The sequence below is a fragment of the Pongo pygmaeus genome, chromosome 1, assembly GCF_028885625.2.
Source record: "Pongo pygmaeus isolate AG05252 chromosome 1, NHGRI_mPonPyg2-v2.0_pri, whole genome shotgun sequence".
NCBI classification, from domain to species: domain Eukaryota; kingdom Metazoa; phylum Chordata; class Mammalia; order Primates; family Hominidae; genus Pongo; species Pongo pygmaeus.
The window spans coordinates 14,426,353-14,453,146 of NC_072373.2; positions in this window are offsets into that span (position 1 = coordinate 14,426,353).

Consider the following 26,794-nt stretch of genomic DNA (forward strand, 5'->3'; position numbering starts at 1 on the left):
GGCTCTGTGGAAAGCCCAGCTGGCTGCCACGGGTGGCATGTTTCTCGGGGCTTCCTGTGTGAGCGCATAGACAGCACTGCTAGTCCCTCAGCCCAGATGCCTGCCAGAAACCCAAGCCCTGAGGACGCCCCTCCAGATGTGTGCTGTGAACTGAGCTTTCTGAAATCCTTCTCCTGGGGCCAGACACTCATCAAAGCGCCAACCCTATCACAGACTGCATTTGAGTCACCTGTTATGTTTGAGATCCGCCCTGTGTTGGGAGCTGAAACCTGTTGGCTGGTCTTGCTGGGGTTAGGGAAGGGCCTGAAGTCTGGAAGAGGACTAGGTCAAGTTTCCTGCTGTACTTCTGAGGTCCTGGACGTGAAGCCGAAATGCTGCAGCTCACAGCCAGTGTGGTCACCCGAATGGGAGTCAGCTCTGGGCGGCTTATTGCCATGAACAAAGGAGCTCAGTTGCTGGGGTTCACCTCCTATCCCATCAGAATATAAGCTGCACTGGGGCTAGATGTCCACGGCTGTATCCTCAGCATCTAGAAGAGAGTCTGGGATCAAGTGTGAACATCTATAAACCGGAGGAAACATCTGTTGGCAGGATATTTAGTATAGCAATATCTTTGGATAAAATAATCAACAAACAAAATTATGTTGTTGGAAACCAGAAAACGACACCACTGATGAATGTACTTAGGCTACTTAATCAAGAAATAGTCCCAATGATTCTACTTCTGTCTTCTTTTTTTAAAAAAATTTAATTAGTTGTTTTATTTTAAAATAGCATTACTGATTACCTTTCTTCCCTGGAAATTAACACATTTCATAGAGACTTAAGGATGCATCAATGAAATACTTAGAATTGAAAGAGGAAATGGATTACTTGATTTCTCAGGATGTGTGTGTCTATTGGTTCTCTAGCACAGTTAAATGCTAATATTGCCACTGAAAACTGATGCAACTTTTGTGAAGCAACAGCTGTAACAGGGCCTCTGTGTAACACTTCCTTGTGTAGAATAAAAAAAAAAGCTTAGGTTTTGGAAAATATCAGAAAAGCACCTCTTTATAGGCTTACCACATAAGTACATTGTTTTCATCCCCCAGTAGACTGCGATTGGCTTTGACTGGGGAGTTCCTCATTTGTCTCTGGGGTTGGGGCCCACTTCTGTTTTTTGACCACTGACCAGCTATGCTGTCTTCATAGAAGTCAGGCAGTGGGCAGTGACCTGGTTCTTACTAATTCTTGTGATGCCTCACGCGATGTGATGTCTGTCACCAGCACGCTCTACTCTCCTGAGAGGGTGTTAGAAAATTGTGTGGTCTGGGAGTCCAGGGGTTAATGAACAGTTCGGAGATTAATGCTTCCTCTCCTTTTGGCCCCAGATGTCTTCGGGAATGCTTGAATCCTCTCCCTTTGCATCTTTTCCTTTATTTGTAGGGTTACCTGTCACATCCCTTTCGAACTTGCAGGGACCATGTCTGGACAAATTAGCCAAAGACTGTACCTATGTTTGAAGCAAAATTTAATGTTCCTCCAAAATTATGGCTTTCCAATTCTCCATGGCTCGTGAAGAGGACCACTTACTCTTAGACAACAAATATTTCTGAGCACTCGCCGTGTTCCAGGCAGTCTGCTGAGATCTGATGATGCAGTGGTAAACACACACAGACCCCACCTCTGCTCTTTCGAAGCCTATACCTGGTGAATGGCAGAACCAATATTTCTCCATGCCTTACACTCAAAGAGTAACAAAGAGGAATCACAGTGTATTGGCATAGCTCAAAATTTTTTTTTTGTCAGATCCAGTTTTGCCAATCACTATGACAGGGTCAAATCTATAAAACATTAGGAGCTTTATAGGAGATAAAATATCCTCTAAAATGTAGAGTATTTTTATAGCCCCAATTCCTATCCAGAGTCTCCAGCCCCTTTGGGACTAGACAGCCCCCTCTCGATTCTCGGAGAGCTCATCGCATTCCCCGTCGGGCAGTGTGACTAGATAAGGGCCAAGGGCATGAGTCAGTGTGGGAAGTGGCCCCAGCTCAGCTCAGCAACTGTGGCAGGCAAGAAGGATGCAACAAACACCGCCAATGGCCTCAGGGAGGTGGGTGGGTTGGAAGGGCGGTGGGGGTCATGTTTGGTTATGTAAATATGACTCCAGGAAGAGCCACTGCTGAGTTGAGTGATGGAGGAGGATTGGAGGTAAAGCTAGAGCTGTCAGAGGCTTCCCTGGGGTAGAGATTCCTGCTGACACTGCTGGCCATGATAGTCTGTCTGGGGAGCCATGCTCACCTTCAGCTCCTGTGCAGAGAAGGGTGGCTGGGGAGGTGTTGCATAGCTGGGGGCATGCTAGGTGCATTGATGCCACTTGTTTCTCCACTTGGCTTCAGCCCCACTCTGGGCTGGTGGCTGGGTAAGACCATAGGTAAATAGGAGACTTATAGTATGGTTTGGGGGCTACTTTGCTATGATAATGTGGGAACGGGCTTTAAAGCCTAGTGGCCCTGGTATCTTGATGCTACTCTGTATCCTTTGAAACCTAATGGACTTCTGGCACTGTCTTTTAGTTGTTGCATGACTTAGGGTAACACTAGTAGCAGTAACAAATAAATCCTCAAATTTCAGAGCCTTTCCACTGTTGCTTATGTCTCATTCAAGTCAATGGGTGGCTTCTCTCCAGGTGGTGACTCAGGGATCCAGGCTCCTTCCAGCATGTGACTCTGCCATCTCCTAAGGCCCTGGAGACTTCTGTGTGGAGGTGGAAGGTGACAGAGAGGGCACGTCTTACCACCTTAGCCCAGAGTGATACATATCACTTCTAGTCATGTGTTGCTGAGGTAAGGCAGTGGCCCCCAAACTTTTTGGGCAGCAGTTTCATGGCAGACAATTTTTCCATGGACTGGGGTGGTGAGGGGGATGGTTTCAGGATGATTCAAGCACAGTATATTTATTATATTTATTGTGCACTTTATTTCTATTATGATTACATTATAATACATAATGAAATGGTTACACAACTCATCATAGTGTAGAATTAGTGGGAGCCCTGAGCTTGTTTTTCTGCAACTAGATGGTCCTATCTGGGGGTGATGGGAGACAGTGACAGATCATCAGGCATTAGATTCTCCTAAGGAGCAACCTGGATCCCTCACATGCGCAGTTCACAATAGGGTTCACGCTCCTGTGAGAATCTAGTGCTGCTGCTGATCTGACAGGAGGCAGAGCTTAGGTGGTAATGTGAGCCATGGGGAGCAGCTGTAAATACCAACGAAGCTTCACTTGCTTGCCTGCTGCTCACCTCCTGCTGTGCGATCTGGTTCCTAACAAGCCAGGGACAGGTACTAGTCTGTGGCTTGGGGTTTGGGGACCCCTGAGATAGGGGACCAGAATGTGTAATCTCACAATTTCTACACTATGGAAAGAGCCACGTGAGTGTTGCTGAACAGTTAGCTTCTCTGCCTTGATAAAGGGGTAAACTTCCAAAGTCTCAGTCTCCTCATCTGTAAAACAGAGGAAATAGAAGCTCTCACCAGCACCTCTGAGAGTTATTGTGAGGATCAGAGCTAATGTAGGTGATGTGACTCATCTAGTGCGGCCGTGGTGGACAGTTGACCCATGGCTGTGATTACTGCCAGCAAGAGGGGCTCTCTTATTCACAGCAAGGGGGATCTAGTCTCATCCTCTCCTCCAGCTCCTTTAAGTGCTCCAGATCCATGCCTGTGCTTCTGCCTACATAGGTTTTATAATGACTATTAAGCAATACGTGTTCCGTATGATGATTATTATGTAAATCTAAGTATATTTCATGATTAGTATGTAATATATATTATCTATTGTGATTATTATGTAAAGGCAAATGAGCATCTCACTCCAACGTATGTTTCATGGACTAAATATCCTGGGGCATTGACATAAGCTTTTAAATATTGCTCCATTGTTTGCTATCATTCAAAAAGGCTTTTGTTATAAAAGCAATAGAGGTCACTGCAAAAATTACGGAGGCACAGACAGCTATAAACTGGAGCTTAAAAGCTGCCTGTCTACCCTTGGGTCCTCCTCCCCTACTTGGATAAGTAATTTTCATGAACAGTTTTGATAAATCTTTCCAGAAATACTCTATGTTTACATACAAGCATATGTAAACGCTTTTATTTTGCACAAAAGCAAATCATGCTAAAATGTTATTCTGCAACTCCTTTTTTTCTTTTTTCCTATTTCCATGTTTGGTCAAACTCATACTTTTTAATAGCCACACAGTATCCCATCATGGGAATGAGCTACTGTTTATTAAACTAGAGGTGAGAGCTTTTGTGGTGAGTAGAAAGGCATCAGATTCTTCTTTCTTCCATGTGAACAGATGGCTCACTCTCCAAAGTTACTTTCCCACCAGGTACCCCAAAAATCGCAGGCCCATATGGGTGCATCCAGAGTCCATGTGCTTCTTGCCCCTCATTGTCCAGGCAGTGGACAAGCTTGATTCAAAAGCCCCTGCTTATTTTATCAGGGATGAGGTCATGCGATGGAATAAAGGGTCAAAAGCCTGCAGGAACCCCTTCTCTGTGCCTGTAGCCTCCAGGTCGTCCAAAACAGCAAATATATATTATACTTGTTGCCCTCCAGGGCACTAGGGCACTTGGTTCAACTTCAAAAATATAGGCCCTGAGCCTTGATTATAAAAGGAATCTCCTTCTGTTGCACAGTTTATTGTGGTTAACTCTTCTTCTTCCTTCTTCCTTCTTCTTTCGCCTCCCCCTCCCCCTTCCCTCCGCTCCCCTCCTCTCCCCTCCCCTTCCCTCCCCCTTCCCCTCCCCCTCCCCCTTCCCTCCCCTCCCCTCCTCTCCCCTCCCCTTCCCTCCCCCTTCCCCGCCCCTCCCCCTTCCCTCCCCTTCACCTCCCCTCCCCTCCCCTCCCCATCCCCTCCCCCTTCCCCCCCTCTCCTTCCCCCTCCCCCTCCCCCTCCTCTTCCTCCTCCTCCTCCTTCTTCTTCTTCTCCTTCTTCTCCTTCTCCTTCTTCTTCTTCTTCCCAGTCAAATGTAGCAGTGGCTGAGTGGGGGGTTGAACGCCAACTTTAGTGACACTAATGTTAATAAGTTCTGATAACCCACTACCATTGGACCAGCCCATTTGGGTTAAGACTTCTTAATGTGGTAAGAAACCAGGTAGATCTTGCAACATTGCTGAGGTCGCAGACTGTCAGTAAGTCTACCGGGGCTGTGGAAATGACTTTGTGTACCACATCACTGGCCCAACCCATGGGAACCCATCTGGCTTCATCCCTAAGAGTAGTATCTCTCAACTTTTAGCAATTCATGTGCTATCTTCTGATTTCATTTTGCATCTTTGCATGCCACTTTTATCACTTTTATTTAGTACTTATACACTTGCACAATTCCACCTAAAAACTTATAACATATTTTAGATCTATCCTAATTCTAAGCAACTTGGAGTCACAGGTTGGGTACGCTAGCTATGATTTTCTTAATGCATAATACACATTACCATAAATACAGTTATTACCAAAAATTTATTCATCTATGTGCCTCTTAAAATCCTTGCCCATATCATACTTTGGGAATTGCCACCCTACTACCTTCAAAGAAGATGTATCCCTTTGAACCATTTAACAGGAGACCCTTTAGAAATCTTTAAAACACCCACGATTTGTGCTATGAGAGAGCAATCCCTGATTTTTTCTCCTTCACCAGCACAGGATGGTATTTTTGGCCACAATAATCTTCACGGAGTGTTTTTCTCTTTTTCTGGAAAGAAAATAAATGCCTTCATTCCCAATTACCACTGAGGATAAGTAGTAAAGAGTGAGGAAGGGCCCAGGGGCTCCTACACCAGCAGATGCAGGGATCTTTTTATTGTTGACATGCACTGAGCCAGGCTCACATTAGTCCTATTTTTAGACTTTTGGGTTGACTTGGTGAATTTGGCCTCCTTTTCAACAGATCATATTAATGAACTGCAGATGGGTCCATAATTGATTCCTTTCTATCACAATTATTTCACAGGCAGGCAAATGTACTCAATGTCTCCTTGGTGAGTAGTTACCTAGTTTCTAAAACCCCTGCTAGGTCTGGGAACAGGTTTTCTTTTTGGCTTGGACGTCAGATGACAGATTATTCAAGATGGATTCACTGAAGTACTTGGATGCACACTCAGTGTCCTTGGCAGTTATAGTAGGAATTTGGAGATCTTGGTGGCTCTGTGTTCAGCATCAAGAGGTGCTGATATTTATTATTTTGGTGGATGGAGGCAAGGGCTATATTACTGAGTGACATTTAGCAACATTTCCATCATGTATCAACATACTCACAAGTGCTGTTATTCTGGTGGTCTACCCAAATGCATCCTCTCCTTTCTTGGCCACACCTTGAAGTACTGCCATGTGTCTGGGGGTACTGAAGGAACTTTTATTTTATGTTCAGTGGACTTTCCCTTAAGATGCTCTCGATTTCCCCTTTTGCCCTATGTGAAATCTCAGGCCAGCTCGTTTAGCGCTACCAAGCACTGCAGGGAGTGGTGGCGATGGGTTAGTATTGTGTAAAATAATGGGAACATGCATTTACATACACAACAATGCAAGGCACTGTCCATCCAGACCTCAGAGAGCCACAGATGCTGTTGACAAAGCATTGCTGCCCTCCTTATACTGCAGGGGAAGTGACTGGGTCAGGCTGGACATTTACTCACTTGACTAATACAGAGAACCAAATGGAGTGATAGAAAGAGAAGACAACACTTTCCCGATGTTGAGGCTCCAAATGAACATCTGTCCATTTCCTGATGAGTTGGTGGACTCCGGACTCTGGCAAGTGTGTTAAATCTGTTTGGGGAGATCTAAATCTTGCCAGGAATACTGCTGGGATTGATCCACATTCTCCAACTTGGTGCATTTTCCAGGAAGCCAGTTTTTCCTCTGGAGCCGAAGTCTCACTGCCATCCAGAATGCATGTGATCAACTCCTTTCCATATCAGCCTTTTTGTACCAGGAAACAATTTCTGTGTTTCTCTAGATAAAAATATAATTTGAAAGCCATAGCTTCTGTATAAATTATTGCAACTTCATTTTCAGGTGAGAAAAATTTTACTGTCACTAAACAGTACTGGGTTATTTGAGCTATGCATGGTTGTAGATGACAGACAGTTACTTCTATTATTTCCATGTGTGCTGTTCAACAACGATATTGAACTCAGGTAATTTCAACCTCTTGGAGTTAAGAACTCAGGTAGCCCAAATATGTTCTGGGATATCCTTCAGAAAGGGCCAAAACTCTGCGGTCTCACAATTCACTTGATCTCTTACAACAACTCCAAACTGACTGATTGCACAAAGCACGGTAGTAATGTGTCTTGCTGGCTCGGAGATGAAAAGACAAATGGGCAGTGCAGTCTGGGGTTGTCCTGGTCTGTGGGACAGTTCAGCCTGGCTACCCTCTTCAGGGGTGGTGGAGATGTAGGTGGAATTACCAGCCATCTCCCTGCTTCTTGATCGTGGCTTCCAAGCCCCCTTGTGTTGGTCTTCATCATTATAGAGTCTTTTTCCAAAGGAAATGCCAGGCTCTACCAAGAAGTGAATGTCTATTTTCATTTTCCCTGAATTAGATTGTTGGTGTCCCCAGCCAGTTAAGTGTCAAGTGACTTTTGGACTCATGGTCATCAGGATATTGTGTTTGCTTACCTTAAGTCAGTCCAGGCACTAGCATCTCTAAAGTAGTCCTATGATAAGACTCCAGGCAAGCCTCTTGGCCACCCTGGGTCCCCACTTTCATCATCTCTAAAAGATGATGCTTACTGGGCTAACGTTCTGTGGTTTGGTCTAGTTAGGGGGTTTCTAATCTCTGAAGATAAAAGAGTTTATTATTTTTCTAGCACCTGATTTTGAGAGCTTACTGGCTCGAGAATTATAGTTGACCTTAGTAGACCTAAGACAATACTAGTTAAGAGAAAATGGGTAGGAGATAGTGAGGATGGGCTTTAATTATTGATTTATAAATACTTAATGATAGGCTCAGTTCCTACCATTTATCCTTATTTATTTATTTTACAGCTTACTATTGGCTTCCATTAATTTGAAGTGAATGACGATGTCCCTCTATTTGAAAAGACCTTTCTTCCTCACCTATCCTTCCTTCAACTTGCTGTTGGAATCAGGTTTCTTAACTACAGAGAATTCAATGGTACCCCAATCCTATACACATCAAACTTTGATTAAAGAATGTCTTACTCTGACCAAGGATCTCAGAGCACCCACATGAACCTCAAGGCATGGTTGGCCATTTTTCTTTACCATTTGTGGGATAAAAAAGCTGAAAATAGCCAGGTGCGGTGGCTCCCACCTGTAAGTCCAGCACTTTGGGAGGCTGAGGCAGGTGGATCATGTGAGCTCAGACATTCGAGATCAGCCTGGGCAACATGGTGCAACCCTGTTTCTATAACAAGTACAAACATAAGTGCCTTCAGTCCCAGCTACTTGGGAGGCTGAAGTGGGAGGATTGCTTGAGCCTGGGGGTTTGAGGCTGTGGTGAGCTGTTTTCAAGCCACTGCACTCCAGCCTGGGAGACAAAGCAAGACCTTGTCAAGAAAAAAAAAAAAAGAGAGAGAAAGACCTGGTTTGGTGGCTCACACATGTAATCCCAGTGTTTTGAGAGGCTGAGGTGTAAGGATCCCTTGAGCCCAGGAGTTTGAGACTAGCCTAGGCAACATAGCGAGACCCCATCTGTATTATTAAAAAAGAAGAAGAAGAAAAAGCCTAAGAGTAAGTGAGCAAAGGGCCCAAGGCTTCTGGGTTTGTGGACTCTACACTTGGAAGACTGAAAGGGGCTTTGCAGATTAGGATCAGCATTCAAAATTGCTTCTAGAAGTTTCTGAGTAGGTAGAAATTAGGAAGAGAGGCTTGCAGAAGTCTGAGTCAACGAGACTGAGGTCAGAATCCCAGCTTGACCTCTTATTAGCTGTTTGACATTAGGTAAATTTCTTACATTTACTTGAGCCTCAGTTTCTTCATCTGAAAACTGGGACATGATCATGCCTGTCTCATTTGTTGTTGTCAGCCAAAATGAGATAAAGTATGAAAACATACTTGCACAATGGCTGGAGTATTATCAGAATGCTAGAATATTCCCAGGTGCTGTGGTCTGAATGTCCATGTCTCCTCTCTGAAATTCCCATGTTGAAAGCTAACCCTGATGTGATGGTTGGTATTAGGAAATGAAGCTTTTGGGAGGTGATGAGGTCATGAGGGTGGAGCCCTCACGGAGGTGATTAGTGCCCTCATAAGTAATGGGCTAGTGAGGACGAAGCAGGAAGCAGGCTGTCTGGAAGAGGCCGCTCCAGAACCCGACCATGATGGCACCCTCATCTCAGACTTCCGGCCTCCAGAACTGTGGGAAAGATCTGTTATTTATAAGCTAGAAGCTTCCAGAGTTGTGAAAAACAAATGTCTGTTATTTATAAGATACAGTCTATGGTATTTTGTTATCTCAGCCCAAATGGACTAAGACAACCAGTAAATGTTAGTTCATTCCCCTCTTTGCATGCAAAGGGAAAACTGCTTGACCATGATTTCACATCAAGAGCTGTGTCCACTCTTATTAGGTCCATATGGCAAGCTTTGTTTGGGTAGAGATCAGCAGAACTAAAACAGCACCCTGTCTCTGAAAATAGTTGTTCAGATCTAAAGATGCTACCCCAGAGCTGTGTTGCTTTATAGCCCCTGACCAGTCAATATCCTGATTACGGTGGTGTTAGGGGCCTGACCTTGATCTACTTTTCCTGTGGTCAGGAGAGGTAAACTGAACTGTCCCCAATGTGCCCATGGGAGCTGTCAAAACAAAGTTCAGAGAATAGGCTTGGTCCTTGAGCAATCTCTCTGTGCACCTCCTGTATCCGTAACAGTAATGACCAATCAACAAACAGATAAATATAATTACGATGTTTTCTATGTGCCAGGCACTATGTTACGTGCTTTCCATGTATTAATTCATTTCATCTTAACTCGACAGTAGGTGCTCAATAAGTATATGACAACTTACAAATTCCTACAGCAGCCCGAGTTCAGGGCTATTTCCATCCTCATCACACAGATGAGGAGGACACAGTCACGTGTAATGCACTTTGTAGTTTACAAAGCATTGAAATAAAGTGCACATTTTCTGAGTATAAAAGCAGCACATAATAATAGTAGGAAACATGGAAAATTAATGGAATTAAAGAAGAAAAACAGCAATCACCCTTAATCCCATCACTCACCGAAGCAGCTGCACCTGATTTTTAAATGGGCTCCCTGGATAGAGATGATGACGATACTGATATATTTTGTAGAAACAGAAACCAAAGCTTTGAGAGAGCAGTTGCACAGTGTGGAGCAGATCTGAGGCTTGAACCCAGCCTTTCCCCGTATTTCCCTACAACTCTGATGGGTTGCAATTTTTGAAGCCTGTCTCGATTGGATTTGCAGGTTCCTCTTCCACCTTGGGGAAAGTTCTGAAGCACTTGGTCTGAGTGAGTGGAGTGGGGCTGGTTTAACCTGTGATGGTAAATCACTCATTCTCAAGTTTCTGACCTGGGAGCCTTAGATCCCTGGGGTAGAGGGGTAGCCAGAGTTATTGCAAGAGGCCTGAGAATGCATGTGCCCTGCAAGCATTGCCTGTGTAGACTGAATAAGTAGCACTTCCCAGTCATATGAGCTGTTATTTGTTGAATCTATGTAGATGGCTATAATCAATGAAATGCATGTTTATTAAAATGCATTTTATTAAATGCTTTTTATCAAAAGCATAGCTAAATTCATTATAGACTTTTGTCATGTATTTTCTTAATCAAGAAATATTAAACATACAACCACTATCACATGAGGGTCTGCCATATTTTGGGGGTTTCAAAGGAATTCACAAATATGAGAATACAGGAGCTGCTACTAAAGAGGAAAGCCAAGGAAAGTTGAGGCAGCGTCCAGGGCTTGTGCAGAGCAAGGGGACAGTAGAAAGGGGGATGGGTGTCTCTCTGGAGGGACATGGAAGCAGCCACTCATTTAGTAAGCTCCACGTTGTGGTATCGTGTTAATGAAATACTCAGTTTGTTAATTTTTAAAATGGCTTTAACAAAATCTAAATCCATTTCATGTTGCATAGACCTAGTCTGAGTTTGGAAGGGTAGCCCTGTAGAAATGAAGGTGCTGACTTATTTTATGGCTCTGGTCTTTCAAGGAGAAAGAGTGACATTGCCTTGTGTGATTCTGGGAAGCAGCCTCCCACATCCCTTCTCTGGGCGAGTGAAGAGGCCAATGTAGGTGCATATTGGGGCACCATGCCTGCTTCACACCACTTGTCACCTGTCACCTGGGACCGTTCCTCTCTGCCTTGTGGTGTATGGTCCCCTGCCCATTTTCTCTGCCAGATTTTGGGCTTTGTGGGTCCAGGACTATGCCTGCTTTTTTTTTTTTTTGAGACAGTGTTTTGCTTTGTTGCCCAGGCTGGAGTGCAGTGATGCGATCATAGCTCACTGCAGTCCCAACTTCTCAGGCTCAATTGATCCTCTCACCTCAGTCTCCTGAATAGCTGAAACCTGGTTAACTTTTTTTATTTTTTGAAAAGACTGGATCTTGCTATGTTGCCCATGCTGGTCTTGAACTCCTGGCCTCAGGTGATCCGCCCACCTTCGTGGCCGTTAAGTGCTGGGATTATAGGCATGAGCCACCACACCTGGCCCTACATCTGCCTTGTTAACAGCTTATCTGCAAGATCCAGCATAGAACGTGTTGAAAAATATTTGTTGAACAAATAAGTCAGTGACTGGATGAATACATGAATAGTTAGGTGTGTCTTTAATTTTACAAAGTGGAGATGAAAATGTTTGAAGGAGATTTAAAAAGTACAGATCACTATTAAAAACACCTTTTTATTTTTTCCCCTGCATGGATTTCTAGGTCAGAGTGTTGAATATATGCTCTGACACTCAGAACAATATATGCTTGTTCTAAAAACAAAATAAAATGAAAAAGATAAGGAAAAAGCTGACTCTCCCTCCTAATCGCATCTCCATGCACCTCTGGAGCATACCCTCCTGGTTCTCCTGAGTGTGTTCTGTGTAAGTATCCATTGCCCTTGCCATGGAGCCATCCTTTGCCTTCTGCTGTGCCTGGGAGGCTGACCTCCTCGGGGAATAACCCAGTTTCCTTTGGCCTCTGGCTTCCTGTGAGTTCAGCTGATGAGAAGCACCTGCAGGAGTCAAGCCTGTGGGCAGAGAGAGAAATCCTGAGACAGCCGCTCCCTGTGTCTGTGTTCATCTCTGTGTCTGCACTTGTCTCTCTGTCCGTGCTAATCTCTGCGGCCGCTTGTCCTTCCTGGCTTCAGTTCCCACCACCGCCCCCCACCCTCCATGGTTCCAGTCCTAGCCAGTCCCCAGAAACTCTCTCCACCTGCTTTGTTCTTCATGGGTATGGGGTCCTGGGAGCCCCGCCTTGCTAGCCTGGGTGTCACCTTCCTGTCTGTTCACTTCGCTCTGCACACAGCTCTTGAAGGGGTCCCTTCACTAAAGCTTCTTCCTATGGACACTATTTGATAAATTCTGCTTTTAGTCAGGACCCTGATTGGAACAAGATGCATCTATAGTCACATAATCAGAGTTGTCCTATATATTCTATTTTATAATCTGCTTTTTAAAGTTAACCATACACTATTATAGGACTCTTTTAAATCCAGCAAATATAACTACAGGTCCTCATTATTTTACTTGGTAAGATTTTCAACAGGATTTAATGAAATCCCACAAATATTGATTGAGCACCTATCATGTACAGGATGTAGTCCTGCCCTTAGGCGGGGTACACAGCCACGTGGGCATTAAGACAGATGTGGAAATAATGTGGATGGAAAATATAAGGTTTCACCAGGGAGATACTAGCTAAGAACCATGGAGTTCAAAGGATAGAGAGAGAGAAAGAAAGAGAGAGAATGGAGGCATCAAGCAAGTCTTCCTGCAGGAGGTATTGTCTGTGATACACCAGGAGGGTGTGGAAGACTTAAAACAAAGTGACCTGGAGCAGGAAGACATCCCAGGCAGAGACGGAAGAGCCAGCACCTGGAGCTGAAAACCTATGGTTGTTTGATTAGTGAAGAGTTGAATTTCTTCCGCTGTCCTTTATTCATCTCCTTGAATGCAGTTTTCTGGAATCAATACCGTTTTTCTGTTACCTCTCTAGATTATAATCTGTGGGAGGCCAGGGACGATTCCTTCACATCTTGCTGTAAACCTCCCAGCTAGCCTATGGTAGGGATTCCAAGCACAGGTTTGTTGAGTGAATTTGAATGGCCAACCTATGGCAGGCATGGAGATTTGTTGCCATCTTGGGGTAGGTGTTGAGGCCCAGGCTGAGTGGTTTGTGGGAAACTCTCTGAACCTGGTTCCTTCTGATGATGTCCCCTCTCTCTTTTCAAAGACTTCCTGCTGTTTCAGGCTGAGATGGAATCATAGACGTGAAAATGATTTGATGACAGGGAGGCTATCTCCTGAGAAAATGGGTCCCTTTTTCCTATCAATTCTTCTGAGTGTGGGTCGGGAGTGGGAAGGCCACCCCTCTTCATGGAAATGATTTAGGAGGAAACTCACATGCTCTGGTTTCTTGGCTGGTGTTCACTGGGGAACCCAACAGCAAATGGTTCTGCAGGATCAGGCTGGTCTTTGAGACAGAGGGTAAAACAAGAACTGAGTTGGGCTCTTCTACCAAAATTAAAAGTTCAGGGAGCCCCTCTTTTCCTGCTGCCCGTCCCTCCCCTCTGGCCAACCCAAGAACAGCCAGAGACCATCAACTTTCACCTCGAACTCCTCCTTTCTCTCTTGTCCTCCACATCCTACCTATTTCATTGTGCTTGGTGGCTCAGGTCCTGGCGGTTGGGCAAGGGATTACGGCAGAGTTTGGGATACCTGTACAGCACTCGGGTGTTTAGTAACTAGGTACAGCTGCTGATGGTGCAGCAGCAGCAGCAACAAGGAAGCAGAAGAGGGTATGCCCAGGCATGCACGTGTGCTCTGCCACACACTGACCATGTACATGCCTTTGCCATTGGGCAGCTTCCTGCTGTTAGGTTTAGTGTCCCCTCTGTAAACTGGAGATGGGAACATCTAGTGACCCTCACAGTGTTATTGTGCAAACAAGGGAGAGAAAAGGCAAGTGGAAGCGTGTAGGACAACACTCCACATGGAGACTCAGCAGATTTTATTATTTTTCTCCTTACACACAAGTACTCTATGTTTTAAAATTCCAAACTCCTGTGGGAATGAAATGTGTTTCTTTGTGAATGGGTATCTGTTACTATCACATGCAGCGCAAATTCTCATGGAGGTAGGGATAGCAGACATCCAGTTTGGGAAGAGGTGTTATAGTTGGGGAGAAATCAGGTTTATCTAGCATTTATTTATTACTCATTCATTTATTCATTTATTTGAGACAGGGTCTTCCTGCTCTGTTGCCCAGGCTGGAGAGCAGTGGCGCCATCCTAGCTCACTGCAGCCTTGACCTCCTGGCTCAAGTGATCGTCCCACGTCAGTCTCCAGAGTAGCTGAGATTATATGTGCATGCAACCATGCCAGGCTATGTGGCTTTCAAAGCAGGTCTATGGAGACTTGCTCTGATGCTATCCCCAGTTTCTAAAAGTAAAATTAAAATGAAGAAAGGAAAAAAAAAGAGAAAAGAAAATGAAAGCCTTGAGCGTGTGGCTTCCATTTCTAAATCCAGTCATTCTCTTGTCTTGAGAGCTGCAAAATGTGCCATACGTGGTTGCATGACCCTCCCCAAGCCTGTGACACGCTTTTCAGGGAGGAGAGCTGCTCTGAATGAAACCAACTGGCGTGGATGGAACCCCAGGGTGTCCTGTTATGACAGTCTTGCAAACATCTAGGAAAACCTGTTGGTGGCTGAAAAATTCAGATTCTAAATACTGTTTACTTCTGAATAATTTGTAATTCCTTTCCCAGCTCAAATAACTATAAACCTCTCCAAAGTGCATTATAAACACTCATTAGAGTCTTACAAAAGTCTTTTGAGTGCCATATGATTATCTCCATTTGGCAAGTGAGTAAACTGAGTCACAAAAGTTGAAAGATCTGCTCAAAGTTATGCCAGAAGCAAAGGCAGGGCTGGGCTGGAACCCAGACTTCCCGGCTCCTTGGCTGGCGAACGGCTCCACAGAATGTGCTGGAACTAGGCATGTCCAGGCTCCTGATCTTCCTGGGGCCCCATAGCGCCTCTTGCTTCTGCTAGCGACCCTTCATTCAATTCACTGGGACTGGCCGAGGTCCCCTGGCTCCTGAGACCTCACTGCCCAAAAGCAAAGACTCCAACTCTGAATAGTCAACTGAGCCACATGTCTGACAACCACCTCTATCTTTTCCTCCTGAACAGGATTTAATTAAACCCCACAGCTGCATGTGGGGCTCTTCTCCAAAGCTTGCTTAGAAGGGCTCACAGAAGGATAAGCAGATAGAGCAGTCAAATTTGGGGTTTTCTGCTTTTCTGTTTGTTGATCAGCTGAAAATAGCCAGGATTAGGTGAGTGAACTAAATATTTCCTGGTTTTTTGGCTGCCTTGCATTTGAACCCACTTCTTATATTAGGACTCTGCCATCCACCAGGGAAACAGGAAAGGCTGGCTACCAGCTCTCCTAGACCCCTGGCAGTGGGGTGTGGACACAGGACCCAAGCTTGGCCAGCTGGACCAAGTGAGCAGTGAGTAAGGAGAATCAGCCCAGGGACACTGGAGACTTGAGCTGAAGGTGGGCATTGGAGGTCCCAGCATCCTGCACCTGTTAGCAGTGGTGCCATGGGGCTGGCAGGATGGCCAGGGTCTCAGGGAAGCACCTCATCATCAAGTTGGACAGTGCAAGACCTCAGCTGCAGTGAAAGCTGCCAACCCCTGGTGTGCTTTGCTTCCTGTTCATTTCCAGAAACTTCCGGGTTGACTTGTGAGTTACTGGCTAGTCTTCCAACTAATTTTTTTCTTGGTGACATTCACAAGAGTCAGGAGTTTTGTTTATTTGTATCTTCATGGGTACGAGTTGGAAAATGAGAGAGATTTTCCTTTTCCATCCCTCTCATCATATTATTGAGAGATGAGCGCCCAGAGCTAGGATGTGACCATTGATAAACAGAGATGGTGAAAATGCTGTAAGAAAGAAAGGCAGTAAAGTTTAGGATGTGAGGTTAGAGGAAGGTCTAGCTCATTGTTCTCCTGCAGCCCTAAACCCACATCAACAATATCGGTTGGCAAGCCACTATCACATCACATTGAGACCACCTGTACCACTGTCACCATGACCAGCAGCACTGCCCGGCACTGTAACCATGACGGTCATGACTAAGTCAGCATCTCTGTGTACTCACCTCCTGTCTTCCTCTAAGCTCCTCTCAACAGATTCTCTTTGTCCAGGGTTCTTAGCCAGCTTGGATGTGAAGCTGAGGTGGGGCTGCTTACAGCCGTAAATAGGGAGCAAAGACTATGCCCGTGCCCAAGCCCTGGATGTTGCTGTATCCACGCTTCATGGGCATGTGATGGTGCTGTCCATCTGGAAATCTTAGAAAACAGTGTTTTTACCTGTGCTCATGGCCGTGGGCAAAAGGCCTCTTACAGACTCTTAGAAGAAGATAACATAATAAAAGCTAATATTTGTTGAGTGCTTATTATGTAAAAATCTCCTTTAATTTTTCCACCATCCTTATGAGAAAGGTGTTATTATTATCCCTAATTTACCCGGTCTCGGTGGTGAAGACAGCCCACCTTTGCTGCTACCTTGCTGCAGTGCCCGTGCAGGAGCCTATAGGCTCCTGGGTGGTTTCCAAAGCTGACTCTACATCAAAATTCCACAAAAAGACGAGACAACTGCAGATTTCCAGGGTTCACGCCCAAAGATTTTAATTCAGTAAACCTTGAGAGGGTGAGAGTAAGGGCTTGGAGATGGAATTATTGCAAGCATCCCAGGGGATTCTGAAGGAATCTGCCCGTGGACAAGCCCCCGGGAACACTGGCTGACACGAGCACATATGTGGCCATTCCTGTTCTGTGCATTTGGCTGAGAAGGCATGTAGGTCACAGTATTCTTTCCTGCTAAGCCTCAACTTGGCCTCAGAATCCGTCTCAGTGTAAGCAGTGACTAGCAATCATTTGCAGGTGGCTTCAAGACAAAACCAATTTGTCATCCTCAGCCTAGAGCCTCCAGAAAGGGTACTAAAGAAGCTGAGTTTTATCACAGTCCACCAATTCAACAAAGAAAATGACAGAGTATCTCTGCACCTCTGGTTTCTTTCTACTGTGTCATGGGGGAGAAGATCATCAAACTTTTCACCTTCCTGGAGAGGGCGGATTCTTATCTCTAAATTACTCTATTAGTGAAGGGAATGCTGGCTATTATAACATTTTATAACATGTTATAACTGTCATTGAAACTGTTCTGTGGTTAGTTTTTTTTTTTTCTAAGCATCAAATGATCAGGTTCTACCCCAAGAATTGGATTAGCTTGCACATGTTGGACCTATATAATTAGGATGGCTCTCAACACCAAATCAGTCACATTTAATCAGCAGCAGGGAATGGGGAAGGGGTCCTGTTCCATCCAGTCCCTCAGGTTCCAGGCAGATGAAGGCTCTGTCGTCCTTAATGTGTGTTTTCTAGATCCCCCAGGTGTTGACCTCCAGGAGACAGATGGTAGTGAAAGACAGTGGAGAATTGCCCAGGAAGCTCTTTTTTTTTTTTTTTTAATGGAGTTTCACTCTTGTTACCCAGGCTGGAATGCAGTGGCAAGATGTTGGCTCACTGCAATATCTGCCTCCCAGATTCAAGCGATTTTCCTGCCACAGCCTCCCAAGTAGCTGGGATTACAGGCACATGCCACCATACCTGGCTAATTTTGTATTTTTAGTAGAGACGGGGTGTCACCATGTTGACCAGGCTGGTCTTGAACTCCTGACCTCAGGTCATCCACCCGCCTCGGCCTCCCAAAGTGCTGAGATTACAGGTGTGAGCCACCGTGACCGGCCCAGGAAGTTTTACAGATTGCTAATAGAGGGAAAATTGGCCGGAACCCAGTCGCATGGCTATGCTCAACTGCAAATAGTCTGGGAAATACAGCCCAGCTTGCCCAGGAGGAAAGGGAAGCAGGTTTGATGAGTAGCTAGCCAGAGTTCCCTTGGAGCTAGGGGGGTCTGTGGCCACGCCCTAGAAGGAGTGATTGAGTCCCACAGAATCCACAGTGGGTAGTTCTTGTGTCAGTGACATGTAATCTTGTCACTCTTGAGTTGTTCCCATATTAGACAATTAAAATACATTCAATGGGACAGTTTTCAAATTTTGAATAGTAAACACACGTACGCGCACACACACACACAAAATCTAAGAACAATAAATACTTTAAAATTCTTTGGTGGGCGGATCACGAGATCAGGAGATCAAGACCATCCTGGCTAACACAGTGAAACCCCGTCTCTACTAAAAATACAAAAACATTAGCTGGGCGTGGTGGCGGGTGCCTGTAGTCCCAACTACTCAAGAGGCCGAGGCAGGAGAATGGCATGAACCCGAGAGGCGGAGCTTGCAGTGAGCAGAGATCGCGCCACTGCACTCCAGCCTGGGTGACAGAGCAAGACTCCATCTCAAACAGAAAAAAAAAATTCTTCTTCTTCATTTGAACACTCTATAGTAATATTTTTGGAGTTCTGGAATTCTCTCCATTATTTAACAATCTCTTATAACTTTTGTGGAGCTCTTTACAGTTATGATCTTAGAATGTCTGTCCAGCTCACTTCAGGTTTTTGTTTTTTTAGCTGTCTCCCAAGCTGTTTTCTTCAACTTTAAGGGAAGCCTGTCAGAATCTGTCCTGGTCTTCTCCGTATTCTGAAATGAAGACTGGAGAGATAAATGGAAGTTTCTGGCTTCTTTGGAAAAATGTTAATCTCGTTCTTTATTCTTGGAAGCAGGTGTCCGTAGTAAGGAAAGTGTGTGCTCTGAGGCCACCTCTGGTGTGTGTGTGTGTGTTTGGGGCTGGAGGCTGTGGGGTGTCACCTGGCCAGAGCATTGAACCTCTTATTGTCTCCATTTACACAATGAGGATAATAACGCCAACCTCACAGATGGTAGTGAGGTGTAGGGGAGGCAGTGCCTGATGTATGGGAGGCATCAAAACTGGTAAGTGTTGTTATTCCTATTGTTAATGCCAGAGTCAAGGGGCTCAGACACGGCTCAGGATGTGTGGGTAGAATTTATACGTAGCGATAAGAATCTGTACATATAAATGCAGAACAAAGGTGTGGTCGGGGGTGCTCTCCTGCTGGCCCGCCCCCTGAAGGGCTTCTAGTGGGGGTGTCTCCGAGAGCCCTCCCTTATAACAAACCCTGTATGCCCTCCAGCCCTCTCTGCACAGTGACTCAGTTTCCTCTGTGATAAAAGGGGATTCGACTACAGTTCTAAACTTGCCTGTAAAACACATTGACAGCCTTGAAATAAAGGTGGTATTTAGTGTGAGTTCAAAGCGTTATGTAATTATTTTATTGCCCCTTTTATTCCTGAGTTTTTTTTCTGTTTGCTCTGCTTACAAACCCAAGCTACAGCCATAAAACCACTTTTATGCCAGCGCCTTTCACACACATTGTGTACCAACCGCACATCGCCATCAAGGTGCAAAGTGCTCAGGAGGATGAGCATGGAGAAGCAGAACAGGAGCGCCAGCAATTTCCGCCTAATTGAGGCCATTACTGTGCACTGTCACTGAAACTGGGTCATGGTTGATGCTTTTTTTTTTTAGCTATCCAAATGACCAGCTTCTGTCTCGTGAATTGGATTAGCTTGCTCATGGGGGACCTGTCAGTGAGGATGGCCCCCAACATCAAATCAATTCTGTTTCTCAAGCCATCATTCTTTCTTGTAGATTCAGGGCCTATGTCCTGCCACCATTCTTTCCAGAGTCCCATTACCTGAAACCATAAGATTTTTTTTGTTTTTGTTTTTGAGACAGAGTCTGTCTCTGCAGCCCCGGCTGGAGTGCAGTGGCACGATCTAGGCTCACTGCAACCTCTGCCCCACAGGTTCAAGCGATTCTCCTGCCTCAGCCTCCCGAGTAGTTGGGACTACAGGTTCAAGCCACCACACTCAGCTAATTTTTGTATTTTTAATAGAGACAGGGTTTCACCATGTTGACCAGGCTGGTCTCGAACTCTTGACCTCGACCTCCCAAAGTGCTGGGATTACAGGTGTGAGCCACTGTGCCCCGCCTTGAAACCATAGGATTAAAGAAGCTTTGAGTTGGAAAAGACCCTAGAGGTCTGCTGATGTCACTGTGCACCCAGGTGGGAGTCCCTTTTACAGCATCCCACGTGGACAGTGGCACAGCCTTTGCAGCAAGCACAGGGTCTACCCTCACTATGTGGAGAGGCCTCCCATCCTATCACTGGGTGGATGTGGTTGTAAAATGTTTTTCCTTACGCCAACAGAAACGTGACTAGACTCAGCTGAGTCCCATGGAGCAGGAAAGGCTTCGAAAGCTCTGTCAATCTCGGGCCTCTTTAAACCCCTGAACGAGAACAGAAGAAATTCAGGATCCGAGGGGGCATTTCCATTCTGGTTCTTTCTGAACTTGGTTTTACAAACCCTGGCAAGTAGCAGCCCATTTAAACGAGACACTGCTTGGGGTGAATTTAACAGGATTGAGCCTTCAAGGGCAGCATCTTTGTTGCTGTTCTGATCTGTGCCTTTCACTTTCAGTTAAAATAAGGAACTGCAAGCCAACATATTATGGAAGAACAAGGGAAGCCTCTCTGGCATCTGCCTAACCCAGCAGGAGCTTAAAGGGAATGATCCAGTCCTCAAATTTATGAACTAAATCATTTATTCAGTTGCATTCAACACATTCCTACTGTGTGAACAGTCCTTCGGGATAAGAGAATTCAGATCCTTATGCTTGAGAAACTTACAAACTCCTTAGGGAGGTGGGAAACTTTAGCTGGACAAGATCACTGTACACCTCGCCCCTACGGAAATCTCACCTTCAGACATTGGAGAAGTGCAGTGGCCATTTGGAGCATCTATTCTTCCTCCCTCCATTGGTCTTTGGGTAACACACACCCCAGAGAACAACTTCCTTCTTTCAGTCAGCCATCTCACCCCATGGACCTAGAGAGCAAGGAGAATGTGAGTGGGTGCGGAGCTGCAAGGCAAGAAACCTGACTCTGAAGACAGGTCCAGCCAGGGAGAGCTGGTTCTGTGGCCTGACATGACAACCAGACGCCGGGGTTGTTGGTTAGATGCTTTGCAAGGAGTCCATGAAAAAAGCTCTGTAAAATTGTATGGAATAAATGAACACGTGAGGGAGTAAATGAACCTGGAATCTACTCTATGTCTGCCCATGGTCCCAAAGTATTACTCAACTCCATCCTCATTCTTCTGTGCCATATGCTTTAGTCCAGATGGCTCAGGGAAGGAGATTTCTAAAACCAAACAATTCTAGACACCTCTTGCATCTGAGTGCATCCTCACACTCCTTTCCTAAGAGACTTTATAGAGCAGAGGATTCTAGAAGCAAGGTCTTGTGGGATTCTCCCTCTTTTAATCTCTCAACAAAGATAGGCAGAGGAATTTATTATTATCCATTTAAGTTGATTGGTGTCCAAGAAAATCCAGCAGTGAGTGCACTAATGTTTAGGTAGAGCCTTTTAATGTGAGCTCAAAGCACTTGGGAAAAATTTTATATTCATAGTGTTCAAGTGAAGCAAGTAGATGTCAAGAATTATTATCCCATTTAATAGGTGGAAAATCTGAGGCCCTCATTCATAGAGTGAGTCAAGAATACAGCTTGGGAGAGATGCCAAGTCTTTCTCTGCCTGCACAAGTAGGTGAGATACCACTCGAATGTCTCTGTAACATGGGTGTTGGCATATTTGCCTTCTCTGAAGTCGGCTTTCCCTGGTCAGGGTCCCTGCAGGAGCCAGATGGTGGGGGGTGGGTGAAAAGTCATCTATACCTTTGCCATGTCAGTCCCTGGGAGGCGAGGATGGTGGGCTTCTCTCCAGGGGGCCTCTGCAGCTGTGTTCCTGCACGGTTTAGAGTCTCTTGGCAATTCATATTTCTTGTACACTCTTCATTCTTGCCCTCTTCCTCTTGGGACACAGGGATATACCTCACCTTCCCTAGTGAGTCCCACACCCAGCTTACTCTTTTCTGCTGCATCTCCTGGGAATTCTCAGTGTCTTCATCCTCAGGGTGTCCATTCCTGAGCTGACCACTCACCTTCCTCATTGCCTTCTTTGGTCATACACATGGCTATGCTCAGAGTCACACAGAACTGTCTCAACTCAAAAATATTGGGCCCAGAGGTTCTCCCTGTCTCACTACAAACTCTTCCGCCACTTTCCAAGAACTTTGTCTGACTTTATCCATCCTCTACTCCACTGTAGGCCCACGGCCCATCCATTTCAATACTGCTTCCTCAAGCCTATGAACCCCCTCCTGCATCTCCTAGTCTTCACTGAACATTATGGCAATTCTCAGCCTCAGCTCTAAATGCTCATGGTTTCCAAAAACATATCTACAACCCACCATAGGTCCTGAGCACCAAAGCCTGATGTCCAGTTGCCCAGTGGACAGACATCTCCACTGGGACATCTCATAAGCACTAAAAACCTCAATATACTGAAACCTGAGTTTATATTTCTCTCCCCAAATGTGCTCCATTCCCATGTTCTCTTTCTCAACATCCATCCAGTGGAAAGGTTGCTCAAGCCCAAGTCCAGAGCCACCCTTGGCACGCTCATCTTCCTGAGCCCCCCACTTCCATCGGCCACCCAGGTGCTTGTCAGTTTGCCCACTTTCTCCCTCTCCACAGCCCTTTTCCTAGTTCAGACCTTCGGTCTCCCTTGTTGGGATCATGTCAACCTCTTCCTCACTCGCCTCTGGCTCTGGGCTTGTGCCTTAACCGATTCTCCAAACTGTAGCAAGAGGGATGCCTCAAATCACAGATCAGATCTATCTCTCCTTAAAGCCCTGCAGCAGCTTCCTGTGGCCCTCAGGATAGAATTCAAACACTTCCAGGATCTGGACATCTCCTGCCCCTCCACAGCCCTGCCTCGCCCTGCATTCCAGCCCCACCAAACCACAGTCAGTCCCTTCCATGGTTTTGGATCTCCTGTCTGGGAACTTTGCACCTGCTGTTCTCTCTGCTTGAACTCTCACTTTCACCCACGCGACCTGGTTCACTCCTCATTCTCCTGCATGTCTCATCTTGGAAGTCACCTCTTCCAGAAAGCCTTCCCTGACCCTCAGGTCCAGGTTAGATCCCCCATCTGGATTCCCACAGCACCGTGTTTTTCCCCTACCACAACCCTAGTCATGCCCTTTAGCGAACAGCCAACAGTTACTAAGCACCTGCTGTGTTAGGTTGTTTCTTAGGACTTTATAAGAATGATCACATTTAATCCTATGAAGTTGGTACTGCTATTATCCTATTTTTTAGATGAACAAACTGAGGCAAGAGCAGTTGCACACACATAGAGTCAGTAAGTGGTAAAGTTGTGATAGAAACCAAGACAATCTGACTCATGGATGTTACACTGTGTGTTAGAATTAGCCTTGAAAAAAAGACACAAGCTTGCGCCCTGTGCCAAGAAAGTTTCTGATGATGGTGGCGGTGATGGTGGTAGGATTTAATTAGTTGGCAGAAGTCTGTATTTCTAACAACCTCTGATTCAAATGGGCAAGACCCACGTCCATTTCTCTTTATTGCAATTGTATTATGTTTCTTACCTTCACTCTGCAACAAGCTTGGTGAAGACAGAGAACATGTATCTGAGGCCCTTCATCTCCCCTCAGTTCCTAGACCAGCACTAGCCCATAATCAACCCTCCATCAAGGTAGAGGGAGAAAGTAAGTGGCTTTTACCCTGTGCTTTCTGAACTCCTGGGATGCTAGAAAGAGCCAGATAACCTTGTCCACTGAACCCACAAATTCACTCTCTTCATCCCTTCCTCACTCCACTTCCTTCCTAGTAGTTGTTGGAGTTTTTGAATTTTCCCTCTGTGAGCCCTTGCCCTCCCCTGCCATATTCTCAGCAAAGGCCCTGACCTCCAGGTCCATGAGAACAGGATTCCCTGTAGCAAGAGCTCTTCCCTAGCCTCCTCCGCTTCCAAAGGGGCTGGAATCTTCACTCACTGATCCCTTCCCTTTTTAGAGCACAGAGGAAGCGGAGCCCTCCTCCTGCCCTGGGCTCCCCTGCCCCACGTGTTCCTGGAGAGCGCCCTTGGGCCGCTGTTGTAACCACACGGTGACTTGCTTGTTCTCATCCTTCACGACCCCCGCTCCTCCCACGCCCCACTTTGTTAATTTCACTCTCCTCTCAAAACTCCTCACAGTGCCAGTGATGGAGTATAAATGCAGCTGGGCAGCGAGGCTCCCACAGACAGACCCAAACCTATCTTCCAAGTGTTAACTTCTTTTCTCTCCTCTTCTTCAAATAGGTCTCTTCCTTACACATTTCTGCCATTCCTTTCTCTCTCTGCCTTGCCTCTCCCTTTTCTCCCGGTCACAGCCTTATTCAACCTCCCAGCCCAGCTTGGACTCAGCTTTCCCAGGAGGCTCCCAGACAGTCCAGTGGGCTCTCATTTTTTTGAGTGTATTCAGCAGTTGGCTGATGCTGCATCTCCAGCACTTGCCCTAGGTTGTTTTATCTCCCTAATGGCCTGTAAACCCCTTGAGGGCAGGATCTGGCCTTTGTACTCTAAAAAGGTCTTCATACTAGAGAATGCTCCACACATGTGTGATGCTTCGGGGAGTCCCATCCTTCATCAGAGATTCCCACTGGTGCCAGCTCATAGCTCATGATGACGTATCCCAGATGGTGACTGGGAGTAGCCTATGCCAAGCAGGAGTTTTTCCCCGAAGTCTTCCTGTTTATTGCACCAGGCTGGCTGCAAGACATTGAGGATGCTGCCCCAGGGGCCAGCAGGGTGACTGGGGCAGGCACCATGATGGCTGTGCCTGGGTGCTGGCCAGTGTGGCCCCAAGAAGAGGCCGGGAGCCAGAGCTGCATGCCTCTGTCAGCACCAGCCTCCTAAAAACACCCTCGACTTTCTCCAAGCATGGATTGCCTGAGCTCCCCTCCTGCTCCCCAAAGAGGCCGGGGAACAAGTCAGACAGGGGATAAGTCAGACAGGCTCAGCTGTGGGAGGCTGGAGCAAAAAGACCAATAAAACTGACTTCATTTGTAATGTTCCCATGTTTGTGATTTTGTTATTTCTACTCTGTTTCCTCGGAGCAATGAAACAAGGAAATGGAACAAAAAATAACAAAACCCAGCTCTAAGTATACATGAACTTTAAGGCCTCCCTCCGGCTCCCTCTTTTCCTCCTTCCTCACCAGGTTTGCCTGGCTGACCCTTCCAGCCAGTGAATTCCTTTCCCAGATTGAGTGTTTCCATTTTAATTTTTATGGCATTTCCCTGGATTAATGGTTAACGCATTCATTTTCTCCCCTCCACCCTCCATTATCAAAGAGTGCTTTGAATAACCATTAACTTTCTGGTTAACTGAAAGAAACACGTTAATCATCTACAAGTCCTGGGGCAGGAAAATTATTCTTGGTAACCTTCTCCCAATGGCAAGAGAACCACTGTCCCTGAGCAGCTCACCTTCAGCCACACCTGGGTCTAGAAGCTTGCAAAACCCCTCCGGTAATCTTGTTACAAGGACTTAGTAAACCGAGGTCATAAACTGCTGAATGGCTAAGCGCTGTGCTTTTCAACCCAGTCACCACTGGTTCTCTAGGACCCTATAAAGAGACAAGGCTGGGCTGCTTCTTCTCCCTTTTTTTTTTTTCAATTGTTTTGCCAGTAAAGTCTCATCTATTGTACATTCCTTGTTACTGGGAAACTCAAGTGGCTGTACAGGCTGTTCTTGGAGCCACAGTTAAAAGCGCTTTGACCCAAACACACATGTGGCGTCATCCTGAGCTCTGTTTGCGTGGGGCCGGGACACCGGACTAGGAAACCTCTCCCTGCTCTAGCAACTGAGTGTGGCCAGGATTGAGGGACCACAGGGTGTGGCTCTGGATGCAGCAATCCAAGTCCCCTTTTCAGGGAGGGTGACCTCTTTCTGAAGTTCAGTGGATGGCCCCCTTCCAGGGATAGGGAGACAGGAGGAGGAGGAGGAAGAAAAGGAGGAGGAAAGCTCTCAACAGCTCCCCACCCCCAACCCATCCCGGAGAGAAGGACTGCAGTCCCGGAGACCAGCTGAAGGAGTGGCTTGTGCACCGTGTGCCCGCAGGGTAGAGCGCGCCATCTTGGAGAGATGCCTCTTTCATTCACAAAGCGGATCTGTTGCAGAGCCCAGAGCCCCGGGGAGAGCAGGGCGGCGTCCAAGTGCTTGCTGGGTTTGGCTTGCACTCCCTCTCCCTTAAAGAAGACAGAGGCGGAAGGGAGAGGCTGTTCTGCGGAGGGGAGCCTCAGGCACTGCTAGACTTATTAGGAAAGATATTGCTGGGGTCTTGGCAAGCCATGGGTGCAGCGCTCCCCATCGTCATTCCGGTGCGGCTGGTTACTGTCACCCTGCCTCCTCCCCGCCGGCCTGCGAGCCTCTCTGTTCCAGATCCAAACATTTCCTCATTAGGCAGCCTGCATGTGCATTTCCCTGGCAGTGGAGGGAAAGGCACCCCTGTGACCTAGGATGACCGACCACGGGGACTTGCCCTCCTCCCCCACAGGTGCACTTGCTCTTTTCTGGGCCAGCCTTGTGATCTGGTGTCCAGGCACTTGGCAACATTTAGCAAGTGTTC